Raw genomic sequence first — 20,183 nt, forward strand, 5'->3', positions numbered from 1 at the left:
GAGACAGGTGGGGATAGACAGAGCGAGAGACAGGTGGGGATATACAGGGGAAGAGGCGGTGGGGATAGACAGGGGAAGAGCCAGGTGGGGATAGACAGGGGAAGAGACAGGGATATACATGGGGAAGAGACAGATGGGAAGAGACAGGTGGGGATCGACAGGGGAAGACAGCTGGGGATAGACAGGGGAAGAGACAGGTGGGGATATACAGGCGGAAGAGACAGGGGAAGAGATAGGGTGGAAGAGACAGGTGGGGATAGACAGGGGAAGAGACAGGTGGGGATAGAGGGGAAGAGACAGGGGAAGAGATAGGGTGGAAGAGACAGGTGGGGATAGACAGGGGAAGAGACAGGGTGAAGAGACAGATGGGGATAGGAAAAGACAGGGGCACAGGTGGGGATAGACAGGGGAAGAGACAGGTGGGGATAGACAGGGGAAGAGACAGGTGGGGGATAGACAGGGGGAAAAGACAGGGGAAGAGACATGTGGGGATAGACAGGGGGACAGGGGGAAGAGGGGGGAAGAGACAGGTGGGGATAGACAGGTTGGGATAGACAGGTGGGATAGACAAGGGAAGAGACAGGGAGGGATAGACAGGGGAAGATACAGGGTGGAAAAGACAGGTGGGGATAGACAGGGGAAGAGACAGGTGGGGATATACAGGGGAAGAGACAGGGTGGAAAAGACAGGTGGGGATAGACAGGGGGAAGAGACAGGTGGCGATAGACAGGGGAAAAGACAGGGGAATAGACAGGTGGGGATAGACAGGGAAGACACAGGTGGCGATAGACAGGGAAGAAACAGGGGAAGAGACAGGTGGGGATAGACAGGGGGAAGAGACAGGGGAAGAGATAGGGTGGAAGAGACAGGTGGGGATAGACAGGGGAAGAGACAGGTGGGGATAGACAGGGGAAGAGACAGGTGGGGATAAACAGGGAGGAGAGATGGGGGGATAGACAGGGGAAGGGACAGGGGGATAGACAGGGGGATAGACAGGGGAAGAGACAGGTGGGGATAGACAGGGGAAGAGACGGGTGGGGACGTACAGGGGAAGAGACAGGTCGGGATATACAGGGGGAAGAGGCGATGGGGATAGACAGGGGAAGAGACAGGTGGGGATAGACAGGGGAAGAGACGGGTGGGGATATACATGGGGAAGAGTCAGGGGAAGAGACAGGGAGACAGGTGGGGATATACAGGGGAAGAGGCAGTGGGGATAGACAGGGGAAGAGACAGGTGGGGATAGACAGGGGAAGAGACGGGTGGGGATATACATGGGGAAGAGACAGATGGGAAGAGACAGGTGGGGATCGACAGGGGAAGAGACAGGTGGGGAGACAGGGGAAGAGACAGGGGAAGAGATAGGGTGGAAGAGACAGGTGGGGATAGACAGGGGAAGAGACAGGTGGGGATATACATGGGGAAGAGACAGATGGGAAGAGACAGGTGGGGATCGACAGGGGAGAGACAGCTGTGGATAGACAGGGGAAGAGACAGGTGGGGATATACAGGGGAAAGAGACAGGTGGGGATAGACAGGGGAAGAGACAGGTGGGGATAGACAGGGGGAATAGACAGGGGGAAGAGATAGGGTGGAAGAGACAGGTGGGGATAGACAGGGGAAAAGACAGAGGGAAGAGACAGGTGGAAGAGACAGGGTGAAGAGACAGGTGGGGATAGACAGGGGAAGAGACAGGTGGAAGAGACAGGTGGGGATAGACAGGGGAAAAGACAGGGGAAGAGACAGGTGGGGATAGACAAGGGAACAGACAGGGGAAGAGATAGGGTGGAAGAGACAGGTGGGGATAGAGAAGAGACAGGGGAAGAGACAGGTGGGGATAGACAGGGGAAGAGACAGGTGGGGATATACAAGGGAAGAGACGGTGGGGATAGACAGGGGGAAGAGACAGGGGGGATAGACAGGGGAAGAGACAGGTGGGGATATACATGGGAAGAGACAGATGGGAAGAGACAGGTGGGGATCGACAGGGGAGAGACAGGGGGGGATAGACAGGGGAAGAGACAGGTGGGGATATACAGGGGAAGAGACAGGGGGAAGAGATAGGGTGGAAGAGACAGGTGGGGATAGACAGGGGAAGAGACAGGTGGGGATAGACAGGGGGAAAGAGACAGGGGAAGAGATAGGGTGGAAGAGACAGGTGGGGATAGACAGGGGAAGAGACAGGTGGGGAAGACAGGGGAAGAGACAGGGGAAGAGACAGATGGGGATAGGCAGGGGAAAAGACAGGGCAAGAGACAGGTGGGGATAGACAGGGGGGAAGAGACAGGTGGGGATAGACAGGGGAAGAGACAGAAGAGACAGGTGGGGATAGACAGGGGAAAAGACAGGGGGAAGAGACATGGGGAAGACAGGGGAACAGACAGGGGAAGAGAGGGGGAAGAGACAGGTGGGGATAGACAGGTTGGGATAGACAGGTGGGATAGACAAGGGAAGAGACAGGGAGGGATAGACAGGGGAAGATACAGGGTGGAAAAGACAGGTGGGGATAGACAGGGGGAAGAGACAGGTGGGGATATACAGGGGGAAGAGACAGGGTGGAAAAGACAGGTGGGGATAGACAGGGGGAAGAGACAGGTGGCGATAGACAGGGGGAAAAGACAGGGGGAATAGACAGGTGGGGATAGACAGGGGAAGACACAGGTGGCGATAGACAGGGGGAAGAAACAGGGGAAGAGACAGGTGGGGATAGACAGGGGAAGAGACAGGGGAAGAGATAGGGTGGAAGAGACAGGTGGGGATAGACAGGGGAAGAGACAGGTGGGGATAGACAGGGGAAGAGACAGGTGGGATAGACAGGGGAAGAGACAGGTGGGGATAAACAGGAGGAGAGATGGGGGGGATAGACAGGGGAAGGACAGGGGGATGGACAGGGGATAGACAGGGGAAGAGACAGGTGGGTATAGACAGGGGGAAGAGACAGTGGGGACGTACAGGGGGAAGAGACAGGTCGGGATATACAGGGGAAGAGGCGATGGGGATAGACAGGGGAAGAGACAGGTGGGATTAGACAGGGGAAGAGACGGGTGGGGATATACATGGGGAAGAGTCAGGGAAGAGACAGAGCGAGAGACAGGTGGGGATATACAGGGGAAGAGGCAGTGGGGATAGACAGGGGAAGAGACAGGTGGGGATAGACAGGGGAAGAGACGGTGGGGATATACATGGGGAAGAGACAGATGGGAAGAGACAGGTGGGGATCGACAGGGGAAGAGACAGGTGGGGAGATACAGGGGGAAGAGACAGGGGAAGAGATAGGGTGGAAGAGACAGGTGGGGATAGACAGGGGGAAGAGACAGGTGGGGATATACATGGGGAAGAGACAGATGGGAAGAGACAGGTGGGGATCGACAGCGGGAGAGACAGCTGGGGATAGACAGGGGAAGAGACAGGTGGGGATATACAGGGGGAAGAGACAGGTGGGGATAGACAGGGGAAGAGACAGGTGGGGATAGACAGGGGGAAGAGACAGGGGAAGAGATAGGGTGGAAGAGACAGGTGGGGATAGACAGGGGGAAAAGACAGAGGGAAGAGACAGGTGGAAGAGACAGGGTGAAGAGACAGGTGGGGATAGACAGGGGAAGAGACAGGTGGAAGAGACAGGTGGGGATAGACAGGGGGAAAAGACAGGGGGAAGAGACAGGTGGGGATAGACAAGGGAACAGACAGGGGAAGAGATAGGGGAGACAGGTGGGGATAGAGGGGGAAGAGACAGGGGGAAGAGACAGGTGGGGATAGACAGGGGAAGAGACAGGTGGGGATATACAAGGGGAAGAGACGGTGGGGATAGACAGGGGAAGAGACAGGTGGGGATAGACAGGGGAAGAGACAGGATATACATGGGGAAGAGACAGATGGGAAGAGACAGGTGGGGATCGACAGGGGGAGAGACAGCTGGGGATAGACAGGGGAAGAGACAGGTGGGGATATACAGGGGAAGAGACAGGGGGAAGAGATAGGGTGGAAGAGACAGGTGGGGATAGACAGGGGAAGAGACAGGTGGGGATAGACAGGGGAAGAGACAGGGGGAAGAGATAGGGTGGAATAGACAGGTGGGGATAGACAGGGGAAGAGACAGGTGGGGATAGACAGGGGAAGAGACAGGGTGAAGAGACAGGTGGGGATAGACAGGGGGAAAGACAGGGGGAAGAGACAGGTGGGGATAGACAGGGGAAGAGACAGGGACAGGGGAAGAGACAGGGGGAAGAGACAGGTGGGGATAGACAGGGGAACAGACAGGGGAAGAGATAGGGTGGAAGAGACAGGTGGGGATAGAGAGGGGAAGAGACAGGGGAAGAGACAGGTGGGGATAGACAATGGGAAAGAGACATGGGAAGAGACAGGTGAGGATAGACAGGGGAAGAGACAGGTGGGGATATACAAGGGGAAGAGACAGTTGGGGATAGACAGGGGAAGAGACAGGGGGATAGACAGGTAGAAGAGACAGGTGGGGATAGACAGGCGGGATAGACAGGAGGAAGAGACAGATGGGAAGAGACAGGTGGGGATAGAAAGGGGGAAGAGACAGGGGAAGAGACAGGGGGATAGACAGGTGGAAGAGACAGATGGGAAGAGACAGGTGGGATAGACAGGGGGATAGACAGATGGGAAGAGACAGGGGGATAGACAGGGGAAGAGACAGGTGGGGATAGACAGGCGGGATAGACAGGAGGAAGAGACAGATGGGTAGAGACAGGTGGGGATAGACAGGTGGGAAGAGACAGATGGGGATAGACAGGGGGAAGAGACAGGAGAAGAGACAGGTGGGATAGACAGGGGGAAGAGACAGGGGAAGAGACAGGTGGGGATAGACAGGTTGGGATAGACAGGTGGGGATAGACAAGGGGAAGAGACAGGGAGGGATAGACAGGGGAAGATACAGGGTGGATAAGACAGGTGGGGATAGACAGGGGAAGAGACAGGTGGGGATAGACAGGGGGAAGAGACAGGGGGAAGAGATAGGGTGGAAGAGACAGGTGGGGATAGACAGGGGAAGAGACAGGGTGAAGAGACAGGTGGGGATAGACAGGGGGAAAAGACAGGGGGAAAGAGACAGGTGGGGATAGACAGACAGGGGAAGAGACAGGTGGAAGAGACAGGTGGGGATAGACAGGGGAAAAGACAGGGGAAGAGACAGGTGGGGATAGACAGGGGAACAGACAGGGGAAGAGATAGGGTGGAAGAAACAGGTGGGGATAGACAGGGGAAGAGACAGGGGGATAAGACAGGTGGGGATAGACAGGGGAAGAGACAGGTGGGGATAGACAGGGGGAAGAGACAGGGGAAGAGATAGGTGGAAGAGACAGGTGGGGATAGACAGGGGAAGAGACAGGGGGGAAGAGACAGGTGGGGATAGACAGACAGGAAAAGACAGGGGAAGAGACAGGTGGGGATAGACAGGGGAAGAGACACGTGGGGATAGACAGGGGAAGAGACAGGCGGAAGAGACAGGTGGGGATAGACAGGGGAAAAGACAGGGGAAGAGACAGGTGGGGATAGACAGGGGAACAGACAGGGGGAAGAGATAGGGAAGAAACAGGTGGGGATAGACAGGGGGAAGAGACGGGGGGAAGGGGAAGAGACAGGTCGGGATATACAGGGGAAGAGGCGGTGATAGACAGGGGGATGAGACGGTGGGGATATACATGGGGAAGAGTCAGGGGAAGAGACAGGTGGGGATAGACAGGGCGAGAGACAGGTGGGGATATACAGGGGAAGAGGCGGTGGGGATAGACAGGGGAAGAGACAGGTGGGGATAGACAGGGAAGAGACAGGTGGGGATAGACAGGGGGAAGAGACGGGTGGGGATATACATGGGGAAGAGACAGATGGGAAGAGACAGGTGGGGATCGACAGAGAGACAGCTGGGGATAGACAGGGGAAGACAGGTGGGGATATACAGGGGGAAGAGACAGGTGGGGATAGACAGGGGAAGAGACAGGTGGGGATAGACAGGGGAAGAGACAGGGGAAGAGATAGGGTGGAAGAGACAGCTGGGGATAGACAGGGGAACAGACAGGGGAAGAGATAGGGTGGAAGAGACAGGTGGGGATAGAGGGAAGAGACAGGGGAAGAGACAGGTGGGGATAGACAGGGGAAGAGACATGGGGAAGAGACAGGTGGACAGGGGAAGAGACAGGTGGGGATATACAAGGGAAGAGACAGGGGGATAGACAAGAAGAGACAGGGGGGATAGACAGGGGGAAGAGACAGGTGGGGATAGGGGAAGAGACAGGTGGGGATAGACAGGGGAAGAGACAGGTGGGGATAGACAGGGTGGAAGAGACAGGTGGGGATAGACAGGGGAAGAGGCGGGGATAGACAGGGGAAGAGACAGGTGGGGATAGACAGGGGGAAGAGACAGGTGAGGATAGACAGGGGAAGAGACAGGAGGGGGATAGACAGGGGAAGAGACAGGTGGGGATATACAGGGGAAGAGATCGGGGGATAGACAGGGGGAAGAGAAGAAACAGGTGGGGATAGACAGGGGAAGAAACAGGTGGGGATAGACAGGGGAAAGAGATCAGGGGATAGAAGGGGAAGAGACAGGTGGGATAGACAGGGGGAAGAAACAGGTGGGGATAGACAGGGGGAAGAGACAGGTGGGGATATACATGGGGAAGAGACAGATGGGAAGAGACAGGTGGGGATAGACAGGGGGAGAGACAGCTGGGGAGACAGGGTGGAAGAGACAGGTGGGGATAGACAGGGGAAGAGACAGGTGGGGATAGACAGGGGAAGAGACAGGGTGAAGAGACAGGTGGGGATAGACAGGGGAAAAGACAGGGGAAGAGACAGGTGGGGATAGACAGGGGAAGAGACAGGTGGGGATAGACAGGGGGAAGAGACAGGCGGAAGAGACAGGTGGGGATAGACAGGGGAAAGACAGGGGGAAGAGACAGGTGGGGATAGACAGGAGAACAGACAGGGGAAGAGATAGGGTGGAAGAAACAGGTGGGGATAGACAGGGGAAGAGACGGTGGGGACGGGGGAAGAGACAGGGGGGATGGGGGAAGACAGGTGGGGATAGACAGGGGGATGAGACGGGTGGGGATATACATGGGGAAGAGTCAGGGGAAGAGACAGGTGGGGATAGACAGGGCGAGAGACAGGTGGGGATATACAGGGGAAGAGGCGGTGGGGATAGACAGGGGGAAGAGACAGGTGGGGATAGACAGGGAAGAGACAGGTGGGGATAGACAGGGGAAGAGAGACGGGTGGGGATATACATGGGGAAGAGACAGGGGAAGAGACAGGTGGGGATCGACAGCGGGAGAGACAGCTGGGGATAGACAGGGGAAGAGACAGGTGGGGATATACAGGGGAAGAGACAGGTGGGGATAGACAGGGGAAGAGACAGGTGGGGATAGACAGGGGGAAGAGACAGGGGAAGAGATAGGGTGGAAGAGACAGCTGGGGATAGACAGGGGAACAGACAGGGGAAGAGATAGGGTGGAAGAGACAGGTGGGGATAGAGAGGGGGAAGAGACAGGGGAAGAGACAGGTGGGGATAGACAGGGGAAGAGACATGGGGAAGAGACAGGTGAGGATAGACAGGGGGAAGAGACAGGTGGGGATATACAAGGGAAGAGACAGTTGGGGATAGACAAGGGAAGAGACAGGGGGATAGACAGGGGAAGAGACAGGTGGGGATATACAGGGGGAAGAGACAGGTGGGGATAGACAGGGGAAGAGACAGGTGGGGATAGACAGGGTGGAAGGGAGACAGGTGGGGATAGACAGGGGGAAGAGATAGACAGGGGGAAGAGACAGGTGGGGATAGACAGGGGGAAGAGACAGGTGAGGATAGACAGGGGAAGAGACAGGAGGGGGATAGACAGGGGAAGAGACAGGTGGGGATATACAGGGGAAGAGATCAGGGGAAGGGGGAAGAGACAGGGAAGAAACAGGTGGGGATAGACAGGGGGAAGAAACAGGTGGGGATAGACAGGGAAAGAGATCGGGGGGATAGACAGGGGAAGAGACAGGTTGGGATAAACAGGGGGAAGAAACAGGTGGGGATAGACAGGGGGAAGAGACAGGTGGGGATATACATGGGGAAGAGACAGATGGGAAGAGACAGGTGGGGATCGACAGGGGAGAGACAGCTGGGGATAGACAGGGTGGAAGAGACAGGTGGGGATAGACAGGGGGAGGAGACAGGGGGAAGAGACAGGTGGGGATAGACAGGGGGAAAAGACAGGGGGAAGAGATAGGTGGGGATAGACAGGGGGAAAAGACAGGGGAAGAGACAGGTGGGGATAGATGGGGAAAAGACAGGGGAAGAGACAGGTGGGGATAGACAGGGGGAAAAGACAGGGGGAAGAGACAGGTGGGGATAGACGGGGAAAAGACAGGGGAAGAGACAATGGGGATAGACAGGGAAGAGACAGATGGGGAAATACAGGGAGAAGAGACAGGGTGGAAGAGACAGGTGGGGAAGAGACAAGGGGAAGAGACAGGGGGAAGAGACAGGGGAAAGAGACAGGGGAAGAGACAGGGGAAGAGACAGGGTGGAAGAGACAGGTGGGGATATACAGGGGGAAAAGACAGGGGAAGAGACAGGGGGAAAAGACAGGGGGAAGAGACAGGGGGAAAAGACAGGGGAAGAGACAGGGGGAAGAGACAGAGAAATAGAAAGAAAGATTAAAGATAGCTGTGATTCTGGGATATTGTGAGTGAGGGAATGTTCCTCCCTTAGACAAGGTGTGTGTGTGTGTGTGTGTGTGTGTGTGTGTGTGTGTGTGTGTGTGTGTGTGTGTGTGTGTGTGTGTGTGTGTGTGTGTGTGTGTGTGTGTGTGTCGGAGGATTGTTCATCTCCAACACCTTTTGTCTGTAGTCAGAGAAAACATCAACACAATAACTATCTCCAATGTGCTAAATAAAGGTCATTATAACAAAGCTACGGGATGTCAACATTTATTTATCTCGCCATCATGGCTTCCTATAACACTGTTGTTTTGTTGTTTGGCTCAAAATTCTTTGTTCTCTTACATGACTATTGTTTTTGTTGTTGAGTTATGGATTGTTATATTCATTCATTTCCATTGTGTTGTCTCACTAGAAGTGCACACTATATAGTCCCTTCAGAAAGTGTTCACACCCCTTGAATTTTTCCACATTTTGTTTTGTTACAGGCTGAATTTAAATTGCATTACATTGAGATTATGTGTCACACACAACACCCCATAATGTCAAAGTGGATGTATGTTTTTAGAAATGTTTAGAAATGATTACAAATGAAAAGCTATCTTGAGTCAATTCGTATTCAACCCCTTTGTTATGGCAAGCCTAAATACGTTCAGGCAATGAACAACAACCAACTTGACAGTGCATGAAGCATTTTGAAAATAGTATTGTGCAAACAGGTGTGCAAAGATCTTAGAGATTTACCCAGAAAGATAGACAGCTGTAATTGTTGCCAAAGGTTCTTCTACAAAATACTGACTCCGGGTTGTAATATTTATGTAAATTAGATATTTCTGTTGTTCATTTTCAATAAATTTGCAAACATTTCTAAACACGTTTTCACTTTGTCATTTTGAGGTATTGTGTGGAGATGGGTGAGATTTTTTTTCTATAAGTGAATTACTTTCTGAAGGCACTGTAGATGTAACCTAGATGTAAAATAGAATACTGGCTGCCTGCATTCTGGCAAAACTGATCTAAATATCGATTGATCTAACTATAGAAATCTGACATTACACATTGCTGCCAGCAAATCATATTCATATATGTGTGTGGGCCTATTGTTCTAGTTCCAAACATTACACACCAAAAAATGTGTTTCCTGACAAAATACATTCATTTAAAGGGATGCATTAAATTAATTTAGAGATGAAAAATGGAATTGCACCGTTGTTTAACAATGCAATTTTTTTACCCTGATTGGTTTTGAAACCATCTGGAGTTCTTAATGTAATACCAGGTCTCCATGGTATGGCAGACAGACAGACAGACAGACAGACAGACAGACAGACAGACAGACAGACAGACAGACAGACAGACAGACAGACAGACAGACAGACAGACAGACAGACAGACAGACAGACAGCAGACAAACAGACAGGCAGGCAGGCAGGCAGGCAGGCAGGCAGGGAGAGAATGTAGTGGGTGGGTTGAAATGAAAACACACTCGCGCTAGCAAACATTCACAGTTACACACACAGATGATGGAATGGAAGGCAGGCATGCAGCTAGGCACCAAATACAGTAATGGGTGTGTTGCAGCTAAACACAGAGAGGTCATTTAGTTACAGTTCGGAAATCATTGCATCCATAAAATCATAAGCTCTATTTCTGTATTCTGCATGAGCTATCATACATTTGTGTTAATTAGTTTCTTTGTCTTTTTTTTTTTAAGTTAAATGTTCTGACAATTTCTCTAGTTTGGAAAAATGTGAATATGAAATGTGAAAAGCAAACACACAACCAAAACGTAGGACATTTCCTGTGATCTATTTTTAGGCCCATAGCAATTTTCCCAGCCAGTGAACCTTATCAAAGTTATTCATAGAGAAATATGATGACCTGTAATCCATGAACAATCACATGGGGTTTAATGACTCATGCTCCATTTGTATGCTTTGCGTCATGCCTTACTACAAAGTAATGATATGTATGAACACAGATAATACATATTGGTTAACCCTCAGGGTGTGGCAATATCTGAAAGAGCACCCTAACCCCTATTTCAGGGGTTCTACGGGGACCCTTTTAGTCATATTCGTCATATTCATCACATTCCAAGATGGCGTAGCAGTGAAGACGTGTTTTTGTTCGTCCTCTCGTGTACTTTTGTATTTTTCGTATTTTTTGTATATACTGTGTTTCAATTTTATTTTCAATCTCTTTTCGATTTTTAATTCGATTATACCTTCCGGTAACCTGCCTCACCCAACGTGATCGCTATTATTTTTAATTTTAGAACACATTCAAGAACTACCAGAAGCTAACCAGCTAATTAGCTACAAGCTATTTAGTCATTGTTAGCCACTGCTAGCGGCTTTTACCTTCTGCACAGATACCAGCCCTGTTTTTAGCCTGGATAATACTCGCCAGTCTACCAGTATCGGACTGTCTCTCCACAACAACGCCGGATTCGTAATCCATGGACCACTGCTTCTGATCTTCACAGCTAGCTTGCTTCACAGCTAGCTTGCACCCACCGTGGCACCCAGTACCGAAGCTATCCCTGAGGCCCACCTCCCGGCCTACTCAGCTGTTCACCCGAACCCCACTCATACACGGCTAGAGCCCAATACTCCACCGGATCCTTGCTGTAAGCTCTGGACCTTGGCACCGGATCACCGCTGCTACCGATTGGCTATAGTGGCTAACGCCACTGCCACGAAGCTAGCACCAGTTAGCCATGAGCCAGGTGTATCTCCCGGCTAGCAAACTAAATTCTAAAATACCTCTTTCGACCCCCTCATTATCAGAACACAACTCGACTGAGATAACATAGCATACAAGGAGGTTTACTATGACTTCCGCAGTGCATGGTCGGACAAACCAAGTCTCAGGTCCTGGGAAGGAGCATTTTAAAGGCCAGACACTTGGAATGAGAGAGACACTTTTGCAGTCTTCATGCTAGTCTTAGCAGTCACTTAGGGCACCAGGCCACTAGGGGTACCCTAATTGACTCAACTTACTGTTGTGAGTTAGAATAGAGGAATACTTAAGGTGAAATTTTGAAATTTAGTTATGCATCAGCAGTTTTTCTCTTGTTATGTCAGTCACTGACAGTCACACAATTTGCCATGTCAGCTAACATTTTTTTGATTGACAAGTTAGTCTAGCCAGTTATCTAAACTTACGGGAATTCTTTTTTTATTTTTTTAACCTTTATTTAACTAGGCAGGTCAGTTAAGAACAAATTCTTATTAACAATGACGGGCTAGGAACAGTGGGTTAACTGCCTTGTTCAATGGCAGAACGACTTAAACTTTCGGTTACTGGTCCAACGCTCGAACCACCAGGCTACCTGCTGCCCCAGGGGCACTGATCTCCAGGGGCCCCCATTGATTTTGTTAGTCACTCTCACTCAGATATCAGTGCATTTGGAAAGAATTCAGACCCCTTCCCTTTCCCCACATTTTGTTACGTTACAGCCTTATTCTAAAATAGATTACAATTTCTTTTTTATCCTCATCAATCTACACACAGTACCCCATAATGACAAAGTGAAAAAAGGTTTTTAGAAATGTTTGTAAATCTATAGAAAATGTAAAACAGAAATACATTATCTACATAAGTATTCAGACCATTTGCTATGAGACTCGCAATTGAGCTCGGGTGCATCCTGTTTCCATTGATCATCCTTGAGATGTTTCTACAACTTGATTGGAGTCCACCTGTGGTAAATTCAATTGATTGGACATGATTTGGAAATAAACACCTGTATAAATAAGGTCCCACAGATGACAGTGCATGTCAGAGGAAAAACCAAGCCATGAGGTCGAAGGAATTGTCCGTAGAGTTCTGAAACACGATTGTGCCGAGGCACAGATCTGGGAAAGGTACAAAAAAATGTCTGCAGCATTGAAGCTCCCCAAGAACAGTGGCTTCCATCATTCTTAAATCGAAGAAGTTTGGAACCACCAAGACTCTTCCAAGAGCTGTCTGCCCGGCCAAACTGAGTAATTGGGATGAGAAGGGCCTTTGTCAGGGAGGTGACCAAGAACCCGAGTCACTCTAACATACTGTAGCTCGAGAGTTCCTCTGTGGTGATGGGAGAACCTTCCAGAAGGACAACCATTTCTGCAACACTCCACCAATCAGGCCTTTATGGAAGCCACTCAAAGGGCACATGTCAACCCACTTGGAGTTTGCCATAAGGCACCTAAAGGACTCTCAGACCATGAGAAACTAGATTCTCTAGTCTGGTGGTATCAAGATTGAACTCTTTGGCCTGAATGCCAAGTGTCCAGTCTGGAGGAAACATGGCACCATCTCTATGGTGAAGCATGTTGGTGACAGAATCATGCTCTTGGGATTTTTTTCAGCAGAAGGGACTGGGAGACTAGTCAGGATCGAGGGAAAGATGAACAGAGAAAGTACAGAGAGATTCATGATGAAAACCTGCTCCAGAGCGCTGAGGACCTCGGACTGGATTGAAGGTTCACCTTCCAACAGGACAACAACCATAAGCACACAGCCAAGACAACTCATTAGTGGAGTCTCTGAATGTCCTTGAGTGGCCCAGCGACGCCCCCCAATCCAACCTGGCAGAGCTTGAGAGGATCTGTAGAGAAGACTGGAAGAAACTCCAAAATACAAGTGTGCCAAGCTTGTAGCGTCATACCTAAGAAGAATCGAGGCTGTAAGCGCTGACAAAGGTGCTTCAACAAAGTACTGAGTAAAGGGTCTTGGTCTTGGCCATAGTGGAGTTTGGAGTGTGACTGTTTGAGGTTGTGGACAGGTGTCTTTTATACTGATAACAAGTTCAAACAGGTGCCATTAATACAGGTAATGAGTGGAGGACAGAGGAGCCTCTTAAATAAGAAGTTACAGGTCTGTGAGAGCCATAAATCTTGCTTGTTTGTAGGTGACCAAATACTTATTTTCCACCATCATTTGCAAATAAATTAATTAAAAATCCTACAATGTGATTTTCTGGATTTTTTTTCTCATTTTGTCTGTCATAGTTGAAGTGTAGCTATGATGAAAATGACAGGCCTCTCATCTTTTTAAGTGGGAGAACTTGCACAATTGGTGGCTGACTAAATACTTTTTTGCCCCACTGTATAAGCAAATCTTGCCTGCTAAATGAACTTGTGTAGCCCACAGCCATATGGCATAGCCAGATCAGGGCCTAACATAGGGACAACTCAGAATATAGTACTGTACTGTGCAGCCGTCTTCATCGACCTTGCCAAGGCTTTCGACTCTGTCAATCACCATATTCTCATCGGCAGACTCAGTAGCCTCGGTTTTTCGGATGACTGCCTTGCCTGGTTCACCAATTACTTTGCAGACAGAGTTCAGTGTGTCAAATCGGAGGGCATGCTGTCCGGTCCTCTGGCAGTCTCTATGGGGGTACCACAGGGTTCAATTCTCGGGCCGACTCTTTTCTCTGTGTATATCAATGATGTTGCTCTTGCTGCGGGCGATTCCCTGATCCACCTCTACGCAGACGACACCATTCTATATACTTTCGGCCCGTCATTGGACACTGTGCTATCTAACCTCCAAACAAGCTTCAATGCCATACAACACTCCTTCCGTGGCCTCCAACTCCTCTTAAACGCTAGTAAAACCAAATGCATGCTTTTCAACCGATCGCTGCCTGCACCCGCATGCCCGACTAGCATCACCACCCTGGATGGTTCCGACCTTGAATATGTGGACATCTATAAGTACCTAGGTGTCTGGCTAGACTGCAAACTCTCCTTCCAGACTCATATCAAACACCTCCAATCAAAAATCAAATCAAGAGTCGGCTTTCTATTCCGCAACAAAGCCTCCTTCACTCACGCCGCCAAGCTTACCCTAGTAAAACTGACTATCCTACCAATCCTCGACTTCGGCGATGTCATCTACAAAATGGCTTCCAACACTCTACTCAGCAAACTGGATGCAGTATATCACAGTGCCATCCGTTTTGTCACTAAAGCACCTTATACCACCCACCACTGCGACTTGTATGCTCTAGTCGGCTGGCCCTCGCTACATATTCTTCGCCAGACCCACTGGCTCCAGGTCATCTACAAGTCCATGCTAGGTAAAGCTCCGCCTTATCTCAGTTCACTGGTCACGATGGCAACACCCATCCGTAGCACGCGCTCCAGCAGGTGTATCTCACTGATCATCCCTAAAGCCAACACCTCATTTGGCCGCCTTTCGTTCCAATACTCTGCTGCCTGTGACTGGAACGAATTGCAAAAATCGCTGAAGTTGGAGACTTTTATCTCCCTCACCAACTTCAAACATCAGCTATCTGAGCAGCTAACCGATCGCTGCAGCTGTACATAGTCTATTGGTAAATAGCCCACCCATTTTCACCTACCTCATCCCCATACTGTTTTTATTTATTTACTTTTCTGCTCTTTTGCACACCAATATCTCTACCTGTACATGACCATCTGATCATATATCACTCCAGTGTTAATCTGCAAAATTTTAACTATTCGTCTACCTCCTCATGCCTTTTGCACACATTGTACATTGTATATAGACTCCCCCTTTGTTTTCTACTGTGTTATTGACTTGTTAATTTGTTTATTCCATGTGTAACTCTGTGTTGTCTGCTCACACTGCTATGCTTTATCTTGGCCAGGTCGCAGTTGTAAATGAGAACTTGTTCTCAACTGGCCTACCTGGTTAAATAAAGGTGAAATAAAAAAATAAATAAAAATATGTTCTTCGGTTCTTTTTGAAAAAGCAGCCTAGTCTCAGACTAGACATAACATAGTAAATTTAAATCTGGGACACTCAAATTATTATGATATGTAACATATGGTATGGTTACATAAGACAGATAGGAAAAAAACAAAAGTAGGATGGTTGTTCAGGGTGCATTGGTGTGTGTAACGTGAATATCTAACCACCCAAAGGTTGTGAGTTCGAATCTTATCACTGACAACTTTTGCATTTTAGCTAATTAGAGACTTTACTTACTACTTTTTAGATACTTTGCAACTACTTAGCATGTTAGCTTCCCCTAAAATAAACAATGTTAGCTAACCCTTCCCCTAAGCTTAACACTATTAGCTAACTCTAAAACGTATCCCTATCCCTAACCATGACCTCTAACCCTAACCCATAGTCTAGCTAATGTTAGCCAGCTAGCTAACGTTTTCCACCTAGGCAGAATTCATAAAATAACATAAATTTTTCTCATTCGTAACATATACCAGAATGCACCTATTGCTTTTCCGAGCACGGTAATATGGCAGACATTTAAACGGCTACGGATAGCGGAATGAAAACCCTGTATTGAGTCAATACTACCATCTATTGGTAAACATCATACTACACATAAATATCTTAGGTTACTGCACATACAAAATGTAACATATCATACTAAATGCAGTGTCTCGGATTTACATGTATGATAATACAAAAAACTCTGAGATCAGGTTGGAAACATGATAGATTTCCTTCATATCTAAATGTTTCTTGAGACCTGACTAGAATCAAATAATGGATATTTCTGTGATGGTGTAGGCTACAATAAATCGATGTATTAGACTTTTTTAAATGTAGATGTTCCAAAGGTCCACAACAGTTGCTTGTAGGCTATGCATGGGAGCTGGAGATGCTGCCCGCATTTATATTAATGAACAGTAAATTACTGTGAGGCTTACAGTTATTTGCATGACTATTACAGGCTGACAAAATGTCATGACCACCACAGCCCTAGTGGTGACTGTTTTCTCAACTGCCTCATGTAACCATGAGGCAGAGAGAAAACAATGCAGTAATGGAGGTTCAATTATGTATTTATATAAAAACTTACGACACTAAAGAGGCCTTTCTACTGACTCTGAAAACACAAAAAAAAAGATGACCAGGGTCCCTGCTCATCTGCGTGAACGTGCCTTAGACATGCTGCAAGGAGTCATGTGGACTGCAGATGTGGCCATGTCCGTACTGTGAGATACCTAAGACAGCGCTACAGGGAGACAGGACGGACAGCTGATCGTCCTCGCAGGCGCAGACCATGTATAACAACACCTGCACAGGATCGGTACATCCGAACATCACACCTGCGGGACAGGTACAGGATGGCAACAACAACTGCCCGAGTTACACCAGGAACGCACAATCCCTCCATCAGTGCTCAGACTGTCCGCAATAGGCTGAGAGAGGCTGGACTGAGGGCTTGTAGGCCTGTTGTAAGGCAGGTCCTCAACAGACATCACCGGCAACAATGTCGCCTACGGGCACAAACCCACGGTCACTGCACCAGGCAGGAATGGCAAAAAATGTTCTTCACTGACGAGTCACGATTTTTGTCTCACCAGGGGTGATGGTCGCATTTGCGTTTATTGTTGAAGGAATGAGTGTTTCACCGATGCCTGTACTCTGGAGTGGGATCGATTTGGAGGTGAGGGTCCGTCACGGTCTTGGGCGCTGTGTCACAGCATCATCGGACTGAGCTTGCAGGCGATTGCAAGCAATCTCAATGCTGTACGTTACAGAGAAGACATCCTCCTCCCTCATCTGGTATCCTTCCTGCAGGCTCATCCTGACATGACCCTCCAGCATGACAATGCCACCAGCCATACTGCTCGTTCTGCAAGACAGGAATGTCAGTATTCTGCCATTCTGCCCGGATCTCAATCTCATTGAGCACGTCTGGGATCTGTTGGATTGGAGAATGAGGGCTAGGGCCATTCTCCCCCAGAAATGTCCAGGAACTTGCAGGTGCCTTGGTGGAAGAGTGGGGTAACATCTCACAGTAAGAACTGGCAAATCTGGTGCAGTCCATGAGGAGGAGGCAAATGTATTTCACTGAGCTGTGTAAAGACACTGACAGAGGTGAGACAATTTTTAAATCTTTTTCTTAATGATCTTTTGTTGTTTGCAGGTGCACTAACCTTCTGTCCCTATGCTGCCAGGTCACATCTGTTTTTAACTCCTCGCTAGTGTGGCTTGTTTGGTGTCAATGACTTGATTGATGAAAGCATGTCATCCAGCAAAGGCAGCAGCACAGTCATCAATTACATGCACCATTTATTCACTACGGAACTGCGGAAACACGTCTGGACCTGAATTGTGATAACTGCAGTTGACAAAACCAGAAAAAGTTTGTGCTCGGATATTGTGCCTGACGGACCATGCACAAGCTCCTCCACAGTGTAGACATTCACTTCCTGATCACAGGCCACACCAAGTTTTCCCCTGACTGGTGCTTCGGCCTCATCAAGCAGCGCTCCAGAAAGACCAGAGTGAACACTTTTTCCAAGATTGCTGATCTTGTGAAAGACAGCACTGCGGTCGGCTCTGGCACAGCCATGGCACGATACAACAGGATATAATGTGACACCTAAGATGATTTTTTTAAACTTGCAGTCATTAGCAGCCGTTAGAATCTATGTTCCTTTTTTTGTCATAATAAAACAGGATATAATGAGGAATACATTAAATATGTCTTGCCTGCAATGGACATTAAAAAAGGGTCTTGTGATAAATTTAGGTTGTTTTCTATTTATTTATTTATTTTTTACGAACAATTTAATCCAATGAACCGAGCGGGCTGGGCTGACATGCTTATAGCCTTGCTAGGACTTTCAAATATGAGCAGGCATGTATAAGATGGTGCTGTTATTATTTATATTAAAATTATCAATTATTGTTACTATTTTTTTCTGACTGTTTTCCAAGGGACTGCCCATATTTCCCTCTGGCCAACGGCAATTGGCGGCCAAGGGTTTTCCTTAGGACGCAAAGGTGCATCATGAGCCAGGGAGACGGTCTGATGGTCTTTGTGACAACAGACCTAGATATGGGGGGAGGTTTTAGTGGCTAACTGGCTAACACCGTCAAACAAACTCAGAACGAACACCCAGAAGCTTACTATCACAGGCTTCGTTCAGCTTACTTTGGCCTACTCACTGAAAAAGGCATGGAGGACCTGTTACCTTTTAAATAAATGTTTCTGTCGAACATGTATCTACCTTCATTACCTACTTGGGGCCTGCCGCCCAGGTCGGCTTGCCTATCTTACAACTCAGAGAGCTTGCAAGCACAGCTTTTGAGGCATCAAAAGTTCACAACGCTAAGAGCCCTGACCACTCTGTTTTGAAGTTTGACCAGGAGCACTCACTCCAGTTAGAGGATGCATTATCAGGTATTGGAGCGTTAAGAGATGACGCACAACAACAGTTTCTACCACGAAACCATGATTCCAATAACCTCCGCGGTCGAAATAACTGTAAAGTACGTCGCCATCAATATGACTACCGCTACAATCGACCTGTTCGCTACGTACCCACAAAAAGTGTCAGAGCACAAGGATAACAAAGGGTTGAAGGACGATCAAAACGTAGACCAAGGTTCTCCAGAAGTTCCATTATGGGAAGAACTAAAGCGAGAAACATTTGAGAAAAGGGTCAAAGATAAGACACAAGGACTATACGGGGAATTACCGGACACCAGGTCCGCAGGAATTAATACCCATAGCAAGGACATTAAAGTTTGAATTTCTCCCGCTCTCAATCGAGACCCTATCCAGGGCCCGCTTGATCAAGAAACAAGCCCCCGGGCTTTGTCTATGGACTCTGATACAAAGGTGGTGAAGAAAAAGGTCAAACGCTTCGTTAAAGCCAAGCCCACTCAAAATCGGAAAAGTCAATCTGCTTCCACCTTGAACAGAAATGGGACATCACGTCATTGCGAACGACCACTCCACTTTGTGGGGAATATGTCCACTAGCCACAAATCGAAATGCCCATACCTGGAAACAGTCCTAGAGGACTGCTTAACTTGTCATGCGCTAATTGATTCGGGTGCGACAATATCACTCATCTCTCAAACCTTGTTTGATGATCTTAAAAGGGCTTTGAAGCCAACTAAACGTTGGTTAAAAGTGGAACGATGCGACACTACACTTCGAGGGGTCACTCAGACTACCTCGTCTCTCACATTGAGAGTCATGCTGAAACTACACTTCAAGGACGTTTCGCTTGTTCACCCTGTGTATGTTACCAGCCTCGAAACTGTAACCCTGCTACTTGGACCAGACTTGATGGATCGGTTACTCCCATTGATGGATTGGAAAACCAACCAGGTATGGTCACATGCCACAGTAACCTCTCCACTGACCACATTGTCTTCCCCTAACGCTAGCTGCAATGCAGTCATTCACGAGGGGTATCTGTCGAAAGCACCCCTTGGGAAAAAGACGTTTAGAAACCTCTAGGGGCAGAATCCGATCCACGGAGATATTACGATATCTCGACACATTCCATCAGCCAACCTGATTGACCCTTATTTTCATGATTTTGAGCCAGCTGTCTCTGTGAATATGCAACTTCCCTCCTCCTTGCAGTCGTGCAATACGGTAGTTGAGATGAACTCCTCTTGCCCTTCGGACACTTCCGCAAGCACTGCGGCCATCTCAGCAAGAAAAACATTGATGCGCAGAGTGTACTTTGCTTCCGATGATACACCTTCTGCTTTGTTGGGGACTGTCACGCCTTACAATGATACTAATG

Source organism: Oncorhynchus tshawytscha, linkage group LG01 (genome assembly GCF_018296145.1).
Source record: "Oncorhynchus tshawytscha isolate Ot180627B linkage group LG01, Otsh_v2.0, whole genome shotgun sequence".
In the NCBI taxonomy this organism is placed as follows: domain Eukaryota; kingdom Metazoa; phylum Chordata; class Actinopteri; order Salmoniformes; family Salmonidae; genus Oncorhynchus; species Oncorhynchus tshawytscha.